This window comes from Zingiber officinale, chromosome 3B (assembly GCF_018446385.1).
Source record: "Zingiber officinale cultivar Zhangliang chromosome 3B, Zo_v1.1, whole genome shotgun sequence".
Lineage (NCBI taxonomy): Eukaryota > Viridiplantae > Streptophyta > Magnoliopsida > Zingiberales > Zingiberaceae > Zingiber > Zingiber officinale.
This window is the reverse complement of record NC_055991.1, coordinates 74,496,275-74,504,350: the sequence shown is the minus strand read 5'-3', so window position 1 is coordinate 74,504,350 and position 8,076 is coordinate 74,496,275.

Here is an 8,076-nt window from a genome sequence, read left to right as displayed (position 1 = left end):
AGGAACCTCCGGAATGGGCTGCTCCAGAACGTACAGTTTACGTTCTTGGATGAGAACTATTCTCAGATTCCTATACCAGTCCAGGAAATTTGCTCCGTTGAGCTTGTCCTTGTCATGGACAGAACGCAGAGAGAAGGTGTTCGTGTTTGACGTCATGGTTATCTACAACAAAAAAATACAGAAAAATAAATAAACATCATATTCTATTAATCATTTAATTAAGCCTTTAACTAAATGATGCTCCCACTGAATTCTATAATTCATGTGGGACAAGATCCACATCATACTATGTCTTGAGTTAGCTTTGGCTAAATCACCCAAGACTTAGTATGATCGGTAGGTAATTAATTTATCAATTACATCTCTATGCAACTCTTGTTTATAGGATCAAGATCCGCATGTATATTAAAACTCGAGTTAGCTTTGGCTAATACGCCCAAGAGTTAATATAAACGTGATTTTGTCCTATCTACCAACAATTGGAAAATGCCTATAGTTAAACTCGATCCAATTGAGTTAACTAGTTACTCAATCTAATTGAGTTGTACTCACCCATGCGTTTGATAGGCAGGACCAAGATTGTCCCTCCGCACCCTACCAAGATAGTATGTGTTGCTCTGCTTTGGCAGATTCAACAACAACATGTGATCGAGGTAGTGATGGGTATCACGGTATGGTAGGCATTTCGAGTTGACGCGATTAAGATCTAATCTAATCGATGAGGTGTATCATATACGTGATTTAGATCTAATCTAATCGTTAGGGTGCATCATGTACGCGATTTAGATCTAATCTAATCGTCAAGGAGCTAATTAATTACTATTCTAGCATGCATCACATATACACACACAAGCAATTAATTAAATATTTTGTGATTAGTCATGTCTCTACTACGATCTTCTCAAGCCAATGAGAAGATCGGATGGTCAACCTAGGGTCAACAGCTTCTCCAAGCTCCACTCTTTGACCATCTTGTGTTGCTCGTGCCCTCCTCGTAACTCCGTCTCGAGTGAACCTTCCACCGCTCCAATTTTGTACATTACAATTTTGAAACTCGAGTTACATTCGAGTCTAAACTAATTTACAACAAGAATAAAAAGAGAGGCACGACGCGTAGGTCGCGTATCAAGTATACAGCACACACAACACAAATGACGGCGTGCAGGCCGTAATATGAATTACAACACAATTTTTCAAATCTAATTTGTGTCTTTTGGGCCATGACTATCACAAAATAATACATAATTCTAAATTATGCATTTTCTATAATTTTCTGTAATTTTCACTACAATTTTTACAATTTTTATGAGTAAAATTTCCAGGCGGTCCCGTTTAGCGATTTTCGGGCGTAATCGCGGAACGAACCCCTTGCGGGGTCAGGGGCAGTACCCCTACCTATGATATAACCATCGCGAGTGTTTCTAAGCGATCCTACAGCGCCTTAGTCCGCTGTCCCAAAAGGTTTTGGGGCGAAACCTTGCCGTTTCGGAAAAATCTTCTTGGTAGTCGAAGCCTACAAGTGTCTAAACACTTGTGCTTCGCTTCTACGAGCAAAATACCCATAAAAACCATAAAAATAGGAAATTCACAGAATATTATAGAACTGATATTTTTCTTAAAAGTACAAATTAAACTCGTACAAGACTTCGCATGTGGCTCTGATACAACTGTTGGGAATTTCGGGCCGCAAAAATCACTTTTTTGCGTTGCGGAAACCCCGAACCTCAAGCCACTGGATCCGTGCGAAGATAAAATTTTCGAAAAACATTAGAGTACGAGTTTCTTATGCTAGTTCTAAACTAGATCTACAAGGAGAAGGAATTTACCCTCGATGCGATGCCCTTCGCAATCCCTCTCATCCAATGGTTCGCCGGATCTCGAGATCGTCAAGTGTACGATCCTCTAGAAGTATCCACACGAACAAACTAGGTGGAGAAGACCAAACAAAGGTGTGCTAGCACCTTTGATGGTTCGGCCAAGCAGGAGGAGAGGGAGAGCAAGAAGAGAGGAAAAAGGAGGAATGCATGCCTTGAATGAAAAATCAACTCCATTCCTCACCATAAGTGGCCGGCCACTATTGGAGTTGTAACCTCCATTCTCATTTAATGTGGCCATTAAAGAGGAGATTTGTAACCTCCATGAGGTGGCACACACATGTGCTAAACATGATGATGTGGCATATCATCATTAGGCCACTTAATGCCAACTCACAAATGAGGTGGCATATAGTCAAGTCAAACTTGACTTTTCATCTTCCTCTCAAGTCAAGTCAAACTTGACATTATAACTCCCATGGTTGATCAAATCCAACCATTTGATTCAAGCCAATTTAATATAATGAATCTAATTCATTTAATTAAATTGATTCAATGAGTCATAATCTAAATTAGACTCATTGAACACATGAATCAAATTGAGTCAAACTCAATTAGTTCAATTAGGATTACTCTTAATCCAATTTGATTCATCAGATGAATCTAATCCTCTCGGTTCATCATATGAACCTAATCTCCATCTAATTGTCCTTTGTGTGTGACCCTATTGGTTCTTGTAACGTTGACAATGCTTCTAAACCCATTTAGAAGCATAAGCAATGAGCGGTATCTAGCAACACATCATTACTACCCAAGTTACAAGAATGTTGAGATCCAACATCACCTTGTGACTACAAATTGTGACTCCTCACAAAATATAACAAGTGTCCTTCTATCCTTGACATCTAGATTGATCAATGTGAGGCATAGACCGTGTCATCCTCTAATCAATCTAAATTTTGAACTCCAAGTAGACTCACTCAGTCAAATGAGCTCGACATCTCATATTGACTCATTTGGGCATAGCCATGCACTTAGTGGTCTCACTCTATCAAGAATATCGATGTCACTCCCGTCATATAGGAGGGATAGATCCCATCTACATCACTCATATCCCTCTGCATAATTAGTTACATACCCAGTAATCTCCTTTATAGTCCACCCAGTTACGGGTGACGTTTGACAAAGCCAAAGTACATAACTCCTTATGTAGGGATCCATGGTGACTTCAGATCAAAGGACTAGTAGTCATACTAATAGCCACATGAGAAAGTATATGACACTCATATAACGATCCATGATACTTCCTCATGGCGGGTCATTCAGTATACATTTCCAATGCATACCCATGTGTCAACTTGATATCTCCATATCCATGACTTGTGAGATCAAGTCATCGAGTTGACCTACATGCTAGTCTCGTTGCATTAACATTGTCCCTGAATGTTAATACTTGACTAAGAATGATTAAGAGTAGTGTTCCCTATATCATCTCACTATCGATTCAACCAATCGATTGATATAGGTAAGAACCTTCTAGTCAAGGACGCTATTATACTAAGTTATTTGGCACCAATACATGTAAGTATAATAACCAAAACAAATGCCTTTATTTATATAAGAATATGATACAACGAGTCCATACAACAATCATCAAATGATTGGTTCTAGGACTCTAACTAACACAAAGGAGGCGATTGGCGTGACCCCATTCCATTTGGTATATGGCAGAGAGGCAGTCGTCCCCGTAGAAGTTGGAGTAGAGTCCGATCGTGTACAATATTACGATGAAGGCAACGCCGAATGGCGGCATATGAGCTTGACTTGGTGGACAAAACGCGCGCTAATGCAGCTGATCGACTAACGACGTACCGACAATAGATGAAACAAAACTACAACCGGAGAGTGATCCCAAGATCCTTCCAGGTCGGTGACCTTGTCTGGAAGAAAGTGAAGCCAGTCGGCGATGCCACCAAACTCGAGACCCCATGGGCAGGGCCTTTCAAGGTCATACAGAAGCTCCGTTCGGGCGCCTATTATTTGGAGGATGAAGAGGGGAGGCAGCTCAAGAGGCCATGGAGCACGAATCATCTTCAACCCTATAGGGCCGGATAAGAAGTGCACGAGTGAATACTGTATTTTTTGTATCTTTTGTATGTCTCCCGAAAGCAGAGCAAAGTTTGAATAAAAAAGAAAAGGCCTCGAGTGCATCTCCCTCAATGGTCTAGTGGCGACCATAAACCCGAGATTGTGTCAACGGTCGAGCGGTGACCTTATACCTGGGTCTACATCGAGTCTTTGTCAAATCGTAGAGCGGTGACGTTAAACCCTTATCTCCACCGATGGTCGAGCGATGACCTTAAACCCGAGTGTTCGTCAAATCATCGAGAGTTGACATTAAACTCTTGTCTCCATCAGCAGTCGAGCAGCGACCTTAAATGTGTGTCTTCATCAACAGTCGAGCGGTGACCTTAAACCCGAGTCTACATCGAGTCTTCATCAAACAGTCAAGTGACGACGTTAAACCTTTGTCTCCACCTACGATCGAGCGGCAACCTTAAACCCGAGTCTTCGTCAAACTGTCGAGCGGCGACGTTAAACCCTTGTCTCTACTGACGGTTGAGCAGCGACCTTAAACGCGTTAACGCGTGTCTTCACCAACAATCGAGTGGCGACCTTAAACCCAAGTCTTTGTCAAATCGTCGAGCGACGATGTTTAACACGTGTCTTAATCAACAGACAAGAGGGGATCTTAAACTCGGGTCTTTACCAATGGTCGAGCGGCGACCTTAAACCCGAGCCCACATCAAATCATCTAGCGGCGATGTTAAATGTGAACCTACATCAAACCGTCGAGCGACGATTTTCAACCCGGGACTTCAACAACCCGAGATCTGTTGATCGATCGGCTCGGCTGTTCTGCTATAGTTCTAGCTCTCTGTAATCAACCAAAAAGATACCGCTCGAGGGTAGTGAGAATACAGCTGAGTGGGCATATTTTAATAGGACGAACACATAAGAAAATAACGCCGAACGAGCGGTAGTGCATTGATACTTGGAAGATTAAAAAAAAGGGAGTGCAACATCGCTCAGGCTAAGCTCACTCTATGTAATCTAAGACGTCCTACAGCAGAGACGCGGTGAGCTTGTACTGGCAGATGATGTTTGAAGGGCGCTGGAATTTCATTCTGTTTAAATTTACCTGTACAAAAAAATTGTACAAGAACATAACTTTTCCTAGCAATCCGCATGTTCGATCAAACATGTGTTTGATCAATCAAGCAAGTTCTTGAATGATCAAAGCACACCTTGATCAAAGTATAAGATCACTGGCCTCTTGTGTTGGTATTCAAAATCGATATAAAGAAAACAAAACTAGATACACAGCGGAATTAAAGAACTAGTTGTACCTTTTCTTTGTAGCTAAAGACTTCTTGATCTTCTGCCATATTCCTCTCCTCTTCTTAGACATCGTGTGGGCAAACCGCCGGCCCTGGCCAAGGTGGAGGAGGAAACTGCCGGCCCTTTGCAAGGGAGAGGTTAACGCCGACCCTAGGTGGGGAAGAAGGTGGTGCCGACCACAAGGGGAGAAGAGAATTGGTTGTGCTGCCGACCCTAGCAAGGGAAGAGGGGGGCGACAACCACAAGGAGAGAAGGGAGTTGTGGAGAATTAGTTAGTTAGGTTTTAGGGGCCACATCCTACTCCTTTTTACAGACTTGCTGTCGGTTACAAGGAAAGAAAAATTAACAAAATTTTGTTTAGAAAAAATCTAAAAAAACTATGTTAAACCAAACCAAGTTAAGTTAAACTAAACCAAGTTAAGTTAAACCAAACCAAGTTAAGTTAGACCAAACCAAATTAAGTTAAACCAAACCAAGTTAAGTTAAATTAAACCAAGTTAAGTTAAACCAAACCAAGTTAAACCAAATTCGATTATGGATAGGTGGATGCGAGACTTTATATATATAGAGGCAACAACAGGGATCTTGAGGAGGAATTGGTTTAGGCCTCCTAATGGGCTTGAGTTTCCCGTGTTCGCCTCGAACACCCAACTCAAGTCCATCAATAATAACCCATACCACTAAAGGTTATTATTGAATTACCGCACTAATCCCATATTACATATGGGCTCCTTATTATGAGTGCGTTAATCTCCCCGTGTTTAAGATATCGTATGTTCGTTAATTAAATGAGTTACTGACAACTCAGTTAATTAACATCTGATTCCAAAGAGTAGTACCACTCAACTTTATTATCATGCCAGACTAAGTCCACCTGCAGGGTTTACATGATAATCGTTATGAGCTCCTCAAGGGGACATCATCAGCCTAAATAATTAGGACATAGATTCCTTCTATAATCAACAACACACCGTATAAATAATACTATCTCCCAACTCATCGGGCCAATTCATTTAATGGATAAATCTCACCCATTGATAAGTCAAAGAAATAAATACTAAGTATACGTACTTGTTATTATATAGGGATTAAGAGGACGCACATCCATAATAACAGAGGTTCTGCTATTTTATATAGTCAGTATAAATCGAACAACCTCAAATGGTCTTGCTCAATACACACATAGTGTACTAGTGTAATTTTATAGTCAAGAGAAACTAATACCAAATTACACTACAACCGTTCCAATGGTTTGCCCAATCCATCTTGGTTGTGAGCTACTATTTATAATTTATAAGGAACCGACAACATGATCTTCTGTGTGGCACCACACACCATGTTATCTACAATATAAATTAAATGGACAATTGTATTGACATATATATAAATATAAAATGCAGACATTTGACCAAAGTGATTCTCATTTCAAAATATTTCAAAACAGATGTTCATACAAAAGCTAGGCTTATAGTATACATCCCAACAATCTCCCACTTATACTAAAAAATTATGCTGCCATAAATGCTGTCATACATCTGATTCCTATCCCCTCAACATGCCTATCAACAGCTCTCGCTGGAAGGGCCTTAGTGAAAGGATCTGCCAGGTTATCTACTGATGTAATCTTGACGACAATAATCTCTCCTCGTTTTACGATGTCTCATATCATGTGGTACTTTTGCTCAATGTGTTTACTTGCCTTATAGGCTCGTGGTTCCTTCGAGTTTGCTACTGCACCACAGTTATCATAACAAATTGTGATAACTTTGGATAAACCAAGAATCACATCTAAGTCCATCAAGAAGTTTCTGAGCCATACAGCTTCTTTGGCTGCCTCAGAGGCTGCCACATACTCAACTTCTATGGTGGAGTCTGAAACACATTTCTGCTTAACACTCCTCTATGCTATGGCTCCACCTCCCAAAGTAAACACATACACCGAGGTCGATTTACTATTGTCCCTATCTGATTGGAAGTCTGAATCCGTGTAACCCACAGGGAGCAAATCATCTGCCTGGTAAACCAGCATATAATCTCTAGTCCTTTTCAGGTACTTTAATATATGATTTACGGCAATCCAATGTCCCTGTCCTGGGTCACTTTCATATATGCTAACCATGCCCACTGCAAAACAGATATCCAGTCTCGTACATAGCATCGCATACATTAGGCTTCCTACAGTCGAAGCTTAAGGGACTGCCTTTATCTCCTCTATATCTTTATATAAAGGTACTCCATGCCGAAAAGGTAGAAAACCTTTCTTGGAGTTTTGCATGCTAAAACGAGCTAGGATAGTATCAATGTATGAAGCTTGGGATAAGCATAACATCCTTTTCTTACGATCCCTTATTACTTTGATCCCAAAAATGTGTCTGTTAGCTAGAGCCCTAGAGCCAATCATTTGATGATTGTATTTTGGACTTGTTGTATCATATTCTATATAAATAAAGGCATTTGGTTTTTGGTTATTATACTTACTTGTATTAGTGCCAAATAAACTAAGTATAATAACGTCCTTTAGTAGAAGATTCTTACCTATATCAATCGGTTAGTTGAACCGATAGTGAGATTATAGAGAACACTACTCTTAATCATTCCTAGTCGAGTATTAACATTCAGGGACAATGTTAATGCAATAAGACTAGCATATAGGTCAACTCGATGACTTGATCTCACAAGTCATGGATATAGAGATATCAAGTTGGCACATGGGTATGCATTAGAGAATGTATACTGAATGACCCGCCATGAGAAAGTATCATGGATCGTTATATGAGTGTCATATACTTTCTCATGTGGCTATTAGTATGACTACTAGTCCTTAGGCCTGAAGTCACCATGGTTCCCTACATAAGGAGTT